The following is a 16,703-nucleotide window of genomic DNA, read 5'->3' as shown; positions in this document are numbered from 1 at the left end:
CAAGCAAACGACCAAATAGCCATCTAAACAACGAGTCAACCAAGCGAGGTACTGGCTGCCTGTTGGCCTCTTCGACGAATCGTTCCATGCACTGGTTGCTTGCAGCGCGGTGTGGTGCCGCGGAGGATTGGTGCGTGCCAACATTATTGCGTCCATTAACCTCGTCATGCTGCCTAACCATAATTTTTGGCCAAAAAATAGGAAAACAAAATGCGAAACACCGAACAAGAAACTAAAAAGAATTCCGCACTTAACAGCGCCTTTTTTCTGACCGATTTTCCTGCTCTCTGTTTTGAGAAACAGCAGTCGGGTATATAAAAATCTTTAAAATGTACCAAAAATGAAAATTTTACCAAAAAAATAAAAGCAACAAACACGATGAAAACATCACGTTAACGTGCCCCTGCTGCTACAGCGTCGACCGAAATTGTGGAATGGATATTAGTGGAAGTTGTAGCACCAAAAACAACGAAAGAGGCGCCAGCAGCGAATACTGCAACACTGCCGAAGGTCCAATGATGCGGAATTCTTGTAATAAACAAATACATTGTGGAATGCAGCGCAGGCGCTTTTGCAGCCCCAAACACACACTCTAACACGTAATGTGGCATGCCTTCGGAGTAGAGTGGCCATTAAAGTGACCGGCAACTCGCTCTGAAGTTGCGGCATAACAGTAATGCTAGTGGTGGTTATAGTAGTTTTGTCCTTGTGTGGTGTTAAGCCTTACGGTTTGTTATTAGCATGCCTTGTTGTTAGTGTAATATAGTGCTGCTAGTGGTACCATTGCTCTTCTGGCGTTCTTCTTGCTTCGGCAATGCGCGCTCACCGGAGCCTAGAATGCTGTCAAAAACGAGTGCATAAAATTTATATAAAAGCGGAAATGTAAAGCTTTCCGCTACCGCTTTCTCTTCGAAAAGCTTTTACGGCAAGAAAACCAACTGAAAAGAGTGCCGTTGAGAAGCCTACTTGAGAGTAAAAATAAAAATTTGCTGTTCAGAGCAAAGCACAAGAAGAGCGAAGAGCGTGATTGATAGATTCCGACTTCCGATACTACAGATACTGCATGTCTTGTACGTATCTAAATTTATATGTATATGTAGTTGCATATACTATATTGCAGTTCGTTGATACCGCATAATGTTAAATAATTGAAATAGTTTCGCGCGCATCCTTTGCTGCGATTATATGACACGTTTAAAATGTCTAATTTATTGACTCAATATCTTGTTGTAAAAGCACAGCAAATTTGTATTTATAGTTCCATTCCATAACAATAATCCCTAGCAAATTCAGCTTGCTTTAATAATTCACACAAAATAATTTTACGGCGGTTTCAAAAAGGTCTGAATTTAGTAGGAATCAAATTACCATAATTTCTGAAGTTAAAATTCTATAGGTTCGAAATTTAATTAAAGTAAAATTGCCTGATTGAACATAGCATGACATTAAATCTGCGTGACACTTGTATTTTTTAGGGCGGCGCTGAACTGAAGCGTGAACTGAGTTTTTTTTGTTTACTCAGTGCAATATAAGAATAGTTGGAAGAAAAGGCTTCAAATTGTAAATTATAGTAATTGACGATTATACACGGAAGAGGCTTAAGAATATCTCAAACAACTTTAGGTAAAAGCGTAAAATAATTGAAGATACCTAGTCAAAAAGAGTTTTTCATACGGCGACTTGAGTTAGATCGTTCCGTTTGTATGGCAGCTATATTTTGTATTAAAGTGGTCCGATGTCGACGGACAAGACAAATAAACAGCTTTTTTAGAAGAACAGGGCGTGTGCAAAATTTCAAGTCGATATCTCAAAAACTGAAGGACGTGTTCAGGTATATATGTAGAATCAGAACAACAGACAGGCATGACTAAATCGACTCAACTTGTCACTCTGATTACTTATACTACATGTTTTTTAGGGTCTCCGACGTATCCTTCTGGCTGTTACGGGCTTCGTGAAAAACTTAATGAACAGGGTATGTTTATGATATAAAAACTAAGTACAGTGCAAGCATTTTCTTCACAATTTTTCGTTGCGCAAATTGGTTATCACAGACCACATCACTCCCAAAATAGTAATATGAAATATTCCTAATAAATAATTTCTTCCATATTAAATTGTCTATTTAAGACAAATCAATGAAAGTTAGTTGCAATAATTTTAAATATTTATATGTACTAAATACATAAATCGAAGTAGTTCATTGGTCGTCGATTTTGATATTAACTAATGTAAAGTCATTAATTAAATGTTGTTTAAGTTATTTTTATGAGCCGCGAATGAACTGGCTGATGAGCACTAACACTAATATGGTAGGACATGAAACCTTGATCACGGTGGTTCCTTATATCATAAGGGGTTACATGGGTTTCCTCGGGCAAAAAACGGCCTTTTTTCATTAATTTTTTTTACATATAAAAAAGGAAATATTTTAATGAATTTTTTTTTTATTTAAAAGACTCATATTTAATAAACATTTTGTAAAATTTTCAAAAAAAAATATCAAAATGGCAGTCATTACGACGCCATTTCCGGCAGTCCCTCGGAAAAAAGGTGCATCCGCGTTGTCAGCAGAACTTCTTTCAGGATCATCTGAAATAAAAATAAAAAATACGTGTTTTGGTAAAGACAATAAACTAGGTATTGAACGAAGGAAAAAAAAAATGAAAATTGGATTTTTGGCAGACGTTTTTATAAAAAAATGCAAATTTCGATGAAAATTTCTCGACATTTTTTTTTTTTAAAGTTGTAATTAAAAAAAAAAAACTTTCGTTCAAGACCGTGTAAAGGATATCTCGAAGACCTATGTAAATTTCATCAAGATCGGTTGAGTAGTTCGTAGTTCGCGAGAAATCTTGACAACCGACTTTGAAAACATAGTTTTGAGAAAAACGCGTTTAAAGACGGCGCACTTAGCCTTGCTAGCCTCGAGCGCACAAGTTCTCAAGGCTGTGTCTCCGAAACTATTACTAGGATCAACTTGAAAATTTAGGACAATATTCTAGAGATGTTATAAAATTTAATAAGACAAAAAAAATTTCAGTTTTGTGAAACTGTGAAACCCATGTAACCCCATAAAAGAGCTGCTCCGCAATGAAGAAGAATTTTACAAGCAGTCCCAATATACGACATGGAGCAACATCGAGATTTTGATTTGGTTACGACACTTCGTATCAGTATTAACCTGGTTTGTTTTCTCAGACAAGCATTATTCAGAAACATTTTTTACTCTCCTTATGAGCTTACATTTTTAATCAATGAGCTCCTCGTAGTGCGCAAAAAATTAGAAAGTAGTCCTGAATAGAGAAATTCTGTAAAGTGAAAGAATTTCTGGTTTAAAAATGAAATTAGGAGAAAATGTGACATAGTATGGCCTACATTGGCAGAGATCAAGCTCTACATATAATTATGATGGGCTAGAATTTATAAAAAATATCTACCAATAAAAAGTAATAACAATAATCCATGATGAGAAGAAAACTCCATAAATTTGCTTTCGCTTTCATGGTGGTGTATTATGTATAGCTACTGTGAATTGACGTGGAAAACTCATAAGAACATGAAATCTAAAGGAGCAACAAAGAAGGTAAAACAATTTCCAGAATGTCCAAAAATATTTAGCGAAAACACTTTTTGATATTTCGTATGTAATTTTCGGTTAAACGGCAATTATTAAAATACATTATTTTTGATCATTTTTGGGCTCATGAGAGTTGAAGATAAACTGTTTTTTTCATGTAGTGTCTTGAAACATAAAATAAGTCAAATAGTGTCACTTCAAACCCATACTTTATATCACCGCAAATTATAATAGTAAATTAGCTCATTTCTTTATTTTCATTTCGTCTTTACTTTTCACACATCCGAATTTGTGGCAGTTGAAAGAAGTTTTTTATTTAAAATCTCTAAACCCTTATTTCAATATTCCATGCAATTTTTTTAAATGCAAAATACCGCAATAGTGATATACATATGTATGTAGCATGGGCTTTTATGTGTAGCCTTAATTTTGCCAATGTTTGCGGTTCGTAACCTTTTCCAATTAGCTGGGATTTTTAAAAGCTCGGTTACTTTCAACAACTTCAATTAGGTGAACAACAAAACACATCAGAAAGAAAAGAAAATGCAAAACTATTGAAAAGAGACATACAAATTTTATTTGTCTGCATTGCTCTCAGCGTTCGCAGCTTGCCTGCGTTTGCCCTGAAAATCCAGACCTACATCAATATCGAAAACGAAACGAGTGGAAACGAAACGCATTGAGACGAAATGAAATTATGCCAACCTCATTTGCAGACATGACGACAACATGTGTGGCGGCTGCAAAGCTCCCGAAATTCCAGGCAGCGCGCAACTGGAAATTGTGTCAATCCGGTGAGCAAACATGCATTTAATGGTGCACGTGCGTTAGTATGTGTGGCAACACTAGTTATTTTCACACATACACATATACATACATAGATGCCGAGTGTAATGTATGGCGATCCGAAATGTGAATAAGAAGCAGGAAGTGGTGCATTAATATGCACACACACTCACCAACTAATGTCAATAAGTCAACACACTGCAACACGAACGAAAAATCCTTATGTTGTAATGTCGGCGTGTAATGGGACTGCTGTGTACTTGTGTGTGGGGAAAGCAAAGAAATGTGTAAAGTGTGGAGAACGAAGCAGAGAAATAAAAATGGGAAAACAAAATCCGCGCTGAAGTGGCTTCACTGAATCCTTGTCATATATTCTTTGCCACTCCACTTCAAGCTTTGTCGCTCGGCGCTGTGCGGCAGTAGAAAATCACACAAGAACACGACTTTTGAAAATTAAAAAAAAGCAGCACAGCACGGCACGGCACTGCACAGCACAGCACAACAAACGTAACAAAAACAATCAAAACAACAAAGACAAAAACTGAAGCAAGCGAGCATTAACCAAAAAGCAGGAGGAAGACATGCGAATTGCTAAAAAAGTGAGACAAATTGGAACGCAGTTGAAATATAGCACCATTGCAGCAACAACAATATGCACAGATACAGCAAAATATTCTTAGAGACCAACACAAATATCAGCACAACTGCATAGGACTAGGTGTCGGTGTAGCTAGGCAGGAGCAACCCCGGAGGCTAAGCATAATACAACTAGCGTTAATACTCGCCGACGGTTGCCGGAGTGTAGGAAGGGCATATGCGGTCGCAAACTCACAGACACATTTGCGCCACCAGTTAACCTCAATACTGACTTAATTGACGTATTCATTTTGTCGTCATCACGATTGCATCATAGCAATTGTCGGCTAGTGCAATGGCGAAACGAGCCGACTGACACGGTTGTTGGACGGCGCAGCCTGTGACGCTCACGCTGCCGGTGTTGATGCTATGCTACGCTTTCAAGTTGTTATTGTTGTTTGAGAAACAGGACAAAAACTTCAAGCAAAGACGTGCCTCGAGTAGTGCAAAGGATGTGCGCAAAACTACTCTAATTTTGCATTTTGCTGCCAGAAAAATTATTATTTGCCGGCCGATGCGCAGTTCGTCCATTCGTCAGTCCAGCTGCCGCTTAAAAACCGACTGCCACATTTTCCTTGAACACCCATGCACACACTCATGCAATTACTTGTACGATCCTCTTTGCAAGCATTTTTGGCGCTTCCAATGTGCTGCTGCCTTCAATTATCTATAAGCTGACGTCGGCGTCGTCGTCGTAGGCCATTACCTTTGCCGGTACACATGGGCCAGCAGCAGCGCAGCAGCAACTTCGTCATAGCCATCGTCATGCCTCAACGCCATCGTAGTGGCCATAACCAACACCGTCGTCATCGCTGCCGTCATTGGCGGCATAGTCGATATTGTATGATGCTGTTATACCATGGCGCAATTTCTGCGCAACATCCAACCAACAAGAAAACTAATCAGACACATACTTATCACTAGCGGGATTTGTTTGTTTTTCACACACATATTCACATACTGTTGCAAAGGTGCATGCTATGCAGAAAATAACACGCGCGCACTGCTGGTGTTAATGCCTTCTGCAAAGTTGTCCAAAATGCGCCACTCCGCGTATGAGTAATTTTCGATATATGCGAGTGTGAGTTCAGAGAGTGCGTACAAATCGGCTGAGTGCGAGAGCAGGTAGCCGACAGCAACAGCACCAGCCAATTACAGCAGCAGTAGTAGGTAACAGCAGCAGTGGTGGGTAACATTAGATGTTAACATTGCAATGTTATTTCCGCTGTTCGTGTACATTTTTCATTTGCAGCAGGTTGAAGACACTACGTTACTGTATTTAAATACGTGTTTTTGTATGTTTATGTACATATGTATGTATGTAGTAGGTAAATAATTTCAAAATCAGAAGAAATATAATATAAGCTACATGAAATTTATTATAAGCCTTTCGATAAAAGTTGTATTGTATACAAAATAAATATGGTCTAATAAGTATTACTAAGAATCCTTATTTTATAATCTGAAATTATTTGAAATTATTTATTTATTATTGAAATACTTATGTATATAAACATATGTACATATATTTTGAATATACTGCTATCAACATATATGTAAATGTCACTTTATGGCTTCTTCCTTAAGTTACAGTATCGTAAATGCTTTTAATAAATAATAAGAGTTTGTACTTTTCGAAGAATTTATCCCTCGTATTCAATAGTCGAACAAACTGAAGTTACAATTCATTGTTTAAAAAATAAAGATCAAAATAGGAAAACTGTGATTTAAGAGGCAGAGTTGGCACAACCTAGAAAAAGAAGAGAAAGTTCAAATAGCATTTGTATCAATTTTGGTCCCCACAAACAGATTTACAGAGTATAATAGTTTTGTACACCTAACTTTTGTTTGTATCAGCTGAAAATAATCGAGTTAAATATACATATTTAAACAATAAGGGTGATAAGAGGAGTTGAATTCCGAGTGACATCTGTCCGTTTGTCTGTGCAAGCAGTAACTTGAGTAAAAATTAAGATATCTTAATGAAAATTGGTGCACATGTTCCTTGGCAAAAAAGTGACTGCAAAACACCATTAATCGAAAACCTAAAAGATGCTATAACTACCATATGTACTTAATTAAGATATAAATATGTTATTTGGTGCAGAGGATAAGATGAGAGGTGAGTGGCACCTGTGGAGAAAATTTTTTGAAAAAATGGGCGAGGGGCCGCCCTTTAATCGGTTTAATGTACGCATCTTCAAAACTACTAAAGCTAAAATAACAAAATTCGTTTGGGAGAAATCCTATAAGAAGCTTTGCCAACAGTGTGGGAATGACTCAAATCGAAAGATAATCCCGCTATCTTCCCATTTAACGATTTTGTTAAAAACTACTTATCATATAATTAACAACTCATATGCACTTGAAGGTATTTCCATGGCATTGATCCTGGCAAGTTGCTAGAGAATGAAATGTTTGGTTAGACCTGAATTATTCACACTGGACTTCATTCTATAGTTGAGTCTCATCAGGGTATTAGGCTAGCCAATCGAAAAAATGAATATTCTTCAAAAAAAATAAAACCAATTTTTTACCAACTTCAGGGCCTGTTTTGATTCGATACTCTACATAAATTGGATGAAATCGAAATATTATTATTTCATCACTCCACAATTCATTTTTGCAAATATTTAAGACATGTTGAATTATTTTGAAATATTTTTTTTAAGGAGTTGTTTCTTCCTCGAAACAACTTTGTCTGATTCACATGAAGACAAGACAAGTCTACAGACATTTTTTAAGATTAATATCGGTTGCTAGCTACCGCGATGATTTAAATTGATTATTTTTGACTACTCTTACTAGAACAGCATCAATTTTGCGTAGTCTTGACTTCTGAATCCTATCTTCGACCAATACATTGGGATTCTACAGACATAATTTGGTTGCATTGTATACTTTTTTACGAGAAATTGGCATTAGCTGAGGTATTGCAGGCACTTTTCGTCCTTTTTCTTAAATTTTCCCTCACATTTTTTCGGCAAGTATTATTACTTATTTATTACTATATTATTTAATAGGCATGCTGCTTGATTGTGTACATGTAAAATGCAAAAATTTAATAAAGTTTAATATAATTAAAATATTTGGTAATAATATACCTAATATTTTTGTAACAATTATGTTCTTATATATAAACGAAATTCTTCTCCTAACTCTAAGTTAAAAGAATTTAAAACACAATGTAATGCACATTTGTTACCTAATTATAGAGCCAAACATAGTTTTATTAACAGTGGATTAAACTTATAGACGCTGAAATCACTTCGAGCTAGTACACAGTAAATTATCTTGTGCAGTCTTAACATCGCGTACATTCATATTCCTCTCAGAGAGCCACAGGAAGTCTTAGTAAAAGCTCCAACGCGCACATACCACGCTCGTTTACACGCTCTCGCGCACTTTGCGGCGCTTTTGAATCCATGCCGGAGCACCTGGTGAACGAAGCCTTTTCGTGACTGCGTGCGCGGCGTTTCAACTTTGTTTGCTTGCGTTGCGCTGCAAAGGCATCGCTGCTCTCCATTTGGTCTTCGTGTGTATTTTTTCTTATTTGTGTGAACTTTATGGCGTTCTCGCGCTGTATTCACTGTGCTTTCCGGAGGGTGAGAGCAGATGCTAATATTAGCAGAAAGTTGTGCGATGCGTGGCATTTTCCCATCACAAACAATACTGCAACATTCCATCGACACAGAGCCGATCCATGTTCGAGCTGTAGAATAGTTTCAGTTTTCACTTGTGTTTCCGCGTGCACGCACATGTCACGGTAGCTGTGCGCCACTCGTAAGCTTGTCAAGTGCTTAGAGTGTGTGAGTGTTTCAAAATAAAGTCCAGCACACAAGACGAATAAGAAGTTGTGGAACTTATGCATGTGCTTCATTTGGTGACTTTAAATATTTGATGTATGTGTGTGTGATTTTCTGCCGGTGACCACTAAATAGAAAAATACTCAAATTGTGCGACACAGAAGTGAAAAATATGTTCGGAAACATAATGATGATTGTGAACTGCGCAAAAAAGTATGCTACGATTCAATGAATATTTCGTATAAAACTGTAATGGTACAACTTTAATTCGTATAAAGCTTAGTTTAGTAAAGTGAGTTGTGAGCTTAATTCTGCCGTCTTTACGTGTACTGTACATGCGACGCCGCTAAAGTGCTTATTTAAAACTTGGATCGGTTAACACTGCCAATTCTTTCACTGCCAACATGAATAGTAGTCATCATCATCTCGCAGATACATCCTGTTCGGTTAACAGCGCTGCCTGTGTTTAAAGTACCACTGTTAATGGACGTTTGCTAGATCACTGTTGAAGCTTGCATTTCGTCATTCGGCCATTCGGTCATTCGCTCGCTGCCAACACTGCTAATGCCAGTTCGGCTTCGTGTCTTGTAAGCCGCTTTGCAGCGCCAACAGAGTGCGACCCAACTCACAGACTTTTCGCGAGAATTCTTTCGTTGTTGGTCTCAGTGCTGCTATTGTGGTTGCCAGTTTGGACTGTTGGGCTTGTTTTTGGACTTTGCATCAAATTCAGTTTAGTTGAGTGGTGTCGAGTCGCGGTTGATGCATACGAACGGAAGTGCAGTGAAAACCGGAACACGGAAGTTCAAACAATAGTTACTTTTATATTGTTAAAAAATAAGTATAGAAACACAAATTAATACTTATATATATATATGTATAAAAATTTGGTTAGTGTGTTCAATATTTTCCGTTGGAAAGGCATGAAATAGCCAACGGTTCTGATGTGTTTATATTAATGATGCATGACCAAAGCAGTGCCGCTAAGTAAGCCATGTAATGATTGTGTGTTTTACTATATGGGTGACGGTGTTAACGATTTCAAAATGCTCAAGAATTAAAAAAGAATCTGACAAATGAGTTTAAGTGGATGTGAAATGGATATGCATTGTGTAGAAATTGGAAAGTTTTATTTCCGTAATAAAGGAGAGTTCGAGCAGTGAAGCAACTGTGAGCGCTCAGCAGTCAAAGAAAAGGTAGGCCCTTTCCCAATAACAATAAATGTAACACAAATTAAATATTCTGTGCAAAATTTTATTTCACCATTAAAATACTTACAAAAAAAATATTTTTAATGTACACATATTTTGTTTAAAATTTTTATTTGTACTCTACACACTTTTCTTTTAAACGCTTAGCTCCAAGAACTAGAAATTTATCAGAAGGCGAAGTTACTTCCAGGGGAAAAGAGACATTGCTGTAAGAGCTGACAAGTTTGTTAAGCTCATAAACTTTTATATTTGTTATAGTAATAGTTTCGCTGTTTTTAAATTTAGTCGTTAAATTTATGATTTAAATTTTAGTTCTCCCGGAAATAGTTCTTTCCATTTCTTTAATTACTCTGAATTGTACAAATAAAAGCAATAAATATATATACAAAAATACGTGCAAAATCTCTAACTTTTGAATAAAGAAATTTTGTGAACATTTATAAAGTTTTAAAACATTTTAATATCACTGAAAAAATGGAATTTATGTGTGTTTGTTAAGACATTATATTGCTCCCAACTCCCAAAATTAAGAAACTCCTAATAAACACGCTCGTATAGGATCGACTATGGGTAGAATTTGAAAAGGTAGTTGCTTAGTTTTGTATATCTAAAATTTTCTGCCGTTTCTTTCAAGTAAGGTAAGACGGTATAAATAAATCATCATTTTTGTTTTAATTTTTTATAAATCAACTTATTAAATATCTTCAAAAGGTGTTAAAGGGTATTTCGGTAGATCGTATTAAAATTCAGAGTAAATACAATTTTTGGTCATTTGAATTGGAATTGTATACTATAGGCTTCGTAGAATTTCATTGAAATGTACTGCAGTAACTGCAGTTGGGGCTAAAATAAACATTTCTAAAGCTGTACGAGCCATATTATCATTAAGATCTCAAGAATCGATATATACATATATAAAGAATATGCGATGGATTTAAATATCAGACAATGCTATTACAACATACATATTTTTTCAAATCAGTATAATACATTCGTGAGTTTTATACAAAAAAAAAAAAATACAAAAACAAGCGTAATACGGTACAGGGCGGGATGATTCCGTGCAGAACATATTAGCCACACATAATGTATGAAAACACCGAAAATTCGCGGCGAAGAAGTACAGTTTAAAAACATGAAAAATTGTTTTAGTGGCGACCTAAAAATGTATGGCATGGAAGTGGAGTTGAGTTGAAGTAAAAAGCATTTGCGAAATATTTCAATAAATGGCAAGCCTTCCAAAGCCGTTTTTGCGCTCTGTAACATACATAAAATATTAGTTTCAACCTTCATCATTTCATTTGATACTTTTCATGGAAATACAATATTTGAAATGGTGTAGCGATAAAAATGTGAAAATTTATTAATTAAATGGTGTTCGCTACTTGCTGTTTGTGGAAAATATGAAATTAATTAGTCACGCAATAATACCTGAATTTAATTCTATTTTTTGGTAATTAAAATGGGCTACCCTAGAGTTTATGAAATTAATGAGTTTAAAATGATTTCTGACGTAGCTGGTTTCGTTTTTTATATGCTCGCAATTCCTAAGATTTCAGCATCCTTCTCAAAATGTTGGAATATGTAGATACATTCTCTCAATGTGAATAAATCAAATAATTAAAAATACTTTTAAGTAAATATGAGTAGATACTGTGCAGCATATCACTTATTAAACCATATTGAGACAGAGGTTTGCAGAGTTTTCTTGTTCTGTCCGTTGCGCTGCATTCCTCATATGGTTTCTCTGAATACCAGTCTATCATCTGAAGTGGTCATAAACACATTTCAAAACTAATTACAAGTATATCACATATATCAGTTAACAAGTAATAGAAAAATAATGACTTATGAAATAAAATTGGCTTTTCATTTTTCATGGTAACACTAAAAATAATTTAAAATTCAGAAAAAAATATAATACATTAACACAAACAAGCGTGAGATATGGTAAAATAAAATACAAATAATAAAAAAAATAAATAAAATAAAATTAAATTAAACAAAATAATATAAAATAAAATATAGTAAAATAAAATAGAATAAAATAGAATAGAATAAAATAAAATAAAATAGAATAAATTAAAATAAAATATAGTAAAAATAAATAAAATAAAATATAGTAAAATAGCTGAAAAGTGCACTTCAATGAACGCTATTACTTTGGGAGTTTATCTTTATAGGAAATTTTGAATTTTGGTCTTCAATTAGATTGCAAAATTTTCATTAAGAAAGGTGTTAGTCAAACAAATTATTCAAGTAATATTTATTTACATATATAAATATATATTTACTACTTGTTTTTACTACTTTCTTTGTCTATTGTAAAGTTTCAATACTCACTTGAATTTTTTATTTATTATTTATGTTCACTTAAGTGCAATTTTTTTACTCTTGAAAAAATTTTAATCTCTTTTAGGAACTGCAACTAAATATAAAACGCATTAGATCATTTTGCCAAAGAATTGGAACCTTGCTGATAAATATATGTATAACTAATTGTAAATAAATTATAAACATTGTTCCAATTGGTACGAACTACAAGTCGAACTAGTGAGGTGACCACCTCTTTTCCATACACAGAACTGTTAACATTCAATTTCACTGTCCTGGGATATGTAAATTTTCTCATTTTTGTTAGAAATATACCGAATCCCAATGTAACAATGAAAAAGTTTTGAATTTTATTCTGGTCCTCTTAAAAAAAAAAAAATACTGACACTCTCTTTCTGAGCCAACCGGAAGCGGAGTTTTGCGCTGCACACACCAACCACGGCGTTTGAATACCCCGTGGCACAGTAACTTACAACATAAAGTGCCACTTAAAACCCATCATGAAATACAGTTATTGTTTGTTCCTATTCATATACGTACACATATGGAGGTACAAAGCGCATATTTTAAATTTGGCAATCATGAATGAGGCATAATTTTATGCATTAATGCTGTTTAAGTACATTTGTGTTTGTGCACTGGCGAGCATGTGTGAGTAAATGTATTTTGCGGCAGTCAGTGTGACAACAATGGCGGCGTGTAGCAAAAGCAAAGTGAAATATAAACACTACAACAACAACATGCGCAAAATTATTAATATAATAACAATAAAAGCGGCAAAGAAGAAGTACCGCACTAACGTTTACGTGCCACTGCTCCAACGTGCCACAGCCACACTTCCGCACCCTGCCCGCCCGACGAAAGTGCCCATTGCCAGCTTGCTAGCTGTTCTGCCGTTCTGTCGTTCTGCTGGCGCTGCTGTTGTTGACGATAATAATAACTGACTATAAAAATTGGCTCATTGTTATTTTATATAATAACGGTAGTTAGTTATGAAGGAAAAAGTGGTTTATATGTATATGTATGCCATCTTGCGCTCAATTATATACAAGCACGGATATATATACTGTAAGCGCGTTTGTAAATTTGTGTCAAATATATACTTATATTTCACGTTTAAGTAAATAATGCACTTGCATACAAATTGTCTACTCCTATCGATTCGCAAATACTCGCATGCAGATACATTTATGCAAAGCTTACAGCGTGTTCGTGCACTAACGCCAGCTTATAAATGTATCAGTGACATTGCCACATCAATTCAGTTTTTCTAGTTTTGTTATATAAACATAAAATGCCTATAGAACTATTAAAAGTTCATTTAAAGGAAATTCTTATGTGAAATAAAGATATATTTCAAATCAAATAAGATTACGAAGAACACAAGGTGTCATAAATTAATTAATTATTAATTTTTATTTTCAATAAAATAATCATCCCAGAAAACATTGCAAAGAAAGTACTTTAGTCAGGTCAATTTAGTTTAATATAGACGAAGTTTTTTCAGGAATTTATTGTTCTAAATGCAAACAGTATTTAAATACTACGTTGACTGACAAGCCTTTGTCTAATCTAACTAAAACTCAGTTTTTATCAGCTATATCCTATAGTGATCCGATATGAACAATTCATTGTGAGATTATAGCGTTGCTTTGGTTCATATTCTGTGTCAAATAAAAAAGTTTTCCGTGTAAGGACTAGATTTTGATTATTCAGTTTGTATGGCAGCTATATGCTATAATGGTCCGATGTTAACAATTTGTTCAGATATTGTAAGGTTTCCTTTAACAATAACCGTTGCAAAATTTCGTGGAGATATCTTGACAAATACGAAAGTTATCCACAGAAGGCTCCGATGTTAATCGCGGTTCCGAGGTTCCGACAAATATGCATGTTCTTGGAGAGAAGAGATGGATGAATATCTAAAACACTGAGGCACAATTTCTAGTATATGGTATTCAAACAGGCGGACATGGCGAAATCAACTTAACTTATATACTTTATATTTATAGGGTCTTCTGAGTGTTACAAACTTAGTGAAAACTTGTTCAGGGTATTAAAACTCTTGTCTTAGAGTAGCATCCTTAAATATTTATTGTTAAGGTTTCATGCCACCAAGGGCAATTTTGGTTTTAATAGAAAATGTGAGTTTCCCTTCTTGAAACATTGCTTCATGATGGGAAAAACACCACAGACATTTTATCAATTGTATAAAAGAGTTAAAATTTCAAAGGAAAATCTGATTTGGCCGGTTTATTTTTGAATTATTGTGGAATTATTATGATATTATCGACTAACCTGAACATTGTATTAGCTTCAATAAGAAATGCATATTAGTTTATATAACATCTAAATTAAAAAAGAAGTCATTAATTTAAGCTAAAATCGACTGCACGGCTTTTTATTATCTAAAGCTTGATAAATTTGTCTATGGTTTGATTAGCAGATTAACAATTAAAATATATAGAAGATTCGCTAAATAATAATATAGAAAGCTATTAAAACAAGTGGAAAGGGTTTATATTCAGTTAAAACTCCGCAAAAATTCGAATTTTTCAGAACTTTTTCTGAGGAAACTTTCAAATTTATTGATAAAAAAATTTGTACAAATATTATATTATGGTATCTTTTAATCCTTTTAGTATTAGTAAAAATATTTATTTGGTATGGAATTACAGCTGATCTCTGGGAGCTCCTCTCAAAAAAGACGTTTTGAGGTGACCACTATATCTCTGAACTGGATCCGCCGAAATTAAAAAAACCAAACAGAAGTAATGTTAGAGGGAGGGGTTAGGGTTTCAAGGTAAAAATACTATTTTGCGAATTTATTTCTTAAATTTGGATTGAGTAACTTTATTCGGACATTTTATACATTTTTGAGCACATTTAGGACAATATAGACAATATAGGGTAAATCAGAAAGGCAAATACAATTAAAAAGGTAGAGCGACAACAACTATCAAATTGACTCATCGCCATACTACAATGTATGAAAAATTATAGGAACACCCAATTGTGACAAATACTGCATTTTTGATATATATTTTAAACTCGGAAACTTAAGATTTTTTAATTATTTTGCCTATACTGCACAGCTCTCCAAACAAGTTATGCACAAGTTTCCTCAAATTGCTTTAGAAAATTCAAATAAATTATATTTAAACTTTAAAACCACAAAGTCCAAACTTAAAATCCCTGTATTTAACAAAAATGTGACAAGAAGAATTCGCACTGCGTCTTTAAGACGATTTCTTTGTGAGTTAATGTGCGCCCATACGCATACAAAGCAATGGCTGATTGCTAATTAAGATTTTAATATTATTAATTATTCCACTCGCATTATGTGCTACACTTTTAGCTCACTTTCTAAGTGAAATTTTGAGGAAATTACCGTCAACTTATCACATTACTTAAATAACGAAGGCATTATATGCCACTACTCGTAATTTCCTTCATTTTTCATTTTCTCTATCTTTGTTTGCATTTTTTATCTATATTCCTGCGCTACTGCCTCGTTTCGGCCTATCTACTCTGCCGTATTCCGTAAATTTATATTTCGCTTCCTTTGGAAGGTGGGTAGGCGTCTCGCCGCTTTCTTACCCGTATATGTTAATAAGTGTTTTCGTTGTCATTGTAACTGCTACTGCTCCATCATTGTCGTTGTAACACTACTTTTGTTTTTTGTTTATTTTATTCTTTGTGTTGTTTTTACTGACGTTGCCCTACTTTAAGTGGTCGCTAGCTGGGTCGATCTGTCCGGTGCATGCAGTTTGGTGAGCGGTCTATGGGCGTTACATGCGCCGCGGCGTGTGGTGGTTAGGGCTGCTATAGGTCGCTGTGTTGGCTGAAAGACTGACTAAATGGCAGGTTAACTGGTCACAGCAGTTTTTCGGAGAAGGGTTTGTGGAACTAAACTCGGCCGAATGGAGGCTCGTGTGCACTGCACACACACTACCACGTCCATACTTATGTACTCCACATTGAGCCATGTTATGGTAGAAATTGTTGCTGATATTTTCGGTCGTTCCACTATCGAGTTGTTGGCGGCAGAACCAACGCCACCTTTATGAAAATCAACAGCAACAATAGCATTGCCACAAAGTGTTGCGTCCAATGCACAAATACTTGCGCATACCACTCTTGTCCGTGTGTTAGTGTATTGGTATCCATTTGGCATATGTAGAGAAAAAAATGCAATAATGTGTGCGAACGAGCGTATAAGTAGCAGCGTATGAGCGGCGGGTAGGACGGTGAAAATGAAAATTTACAACATAAGAGGAAAAGCGTAAATGATGTATTACAAAAACAAAAAAAAATATGCAAAGAAAGCGTACGAAAGTCCACCGCCAGTTT

At 34.9% G+C, this 16,703-nt stretch overlaps 1 protein-coding gene across 1 annotated transcript in view; it reads left to right on the top strand.

The window, feature by feature from the left end:
- Window positions 1–8,732: 8,732 nt before the first annotated feature.
- The window catches only part of LOC126759978 (innexin shaking-B), a 338,675-nt gene continuing 330,704 nt past the window's right edge, over window positions 8,733–16,703 (top strand). The window contains exon 1 of the mRNA XM_050475278.1: window positions 8,733–10,001. The gene's annotated coding sequence lies outside the window, so the exon portion shown is untranslated. The remainder of the gene's footprint in view (window positions 10,002–16,703) is intronic.

The sequence above is a fragment of the Bactrocera neohumeralis genome, chromosome 5, assembly GCF_024586455.1.
Source record: "Bactrocera neohumeralis isolate Rockhampton chromosome 5, APGP_CSIRO_Bneo_wtdbg2-racon-allhic-juicebox.fasta_v2, whole genome shotgun sequence".
Taxonomy (NCBI): Eukaryota; Metazoa; Arthropoda; class Insecta; order Diptera; family Tephritidae; genus Bactrocera; species Bactrocera neohumeralis.
This window is presented reverse-complemented; position numbering and strand designations above follow the sequence as displayed.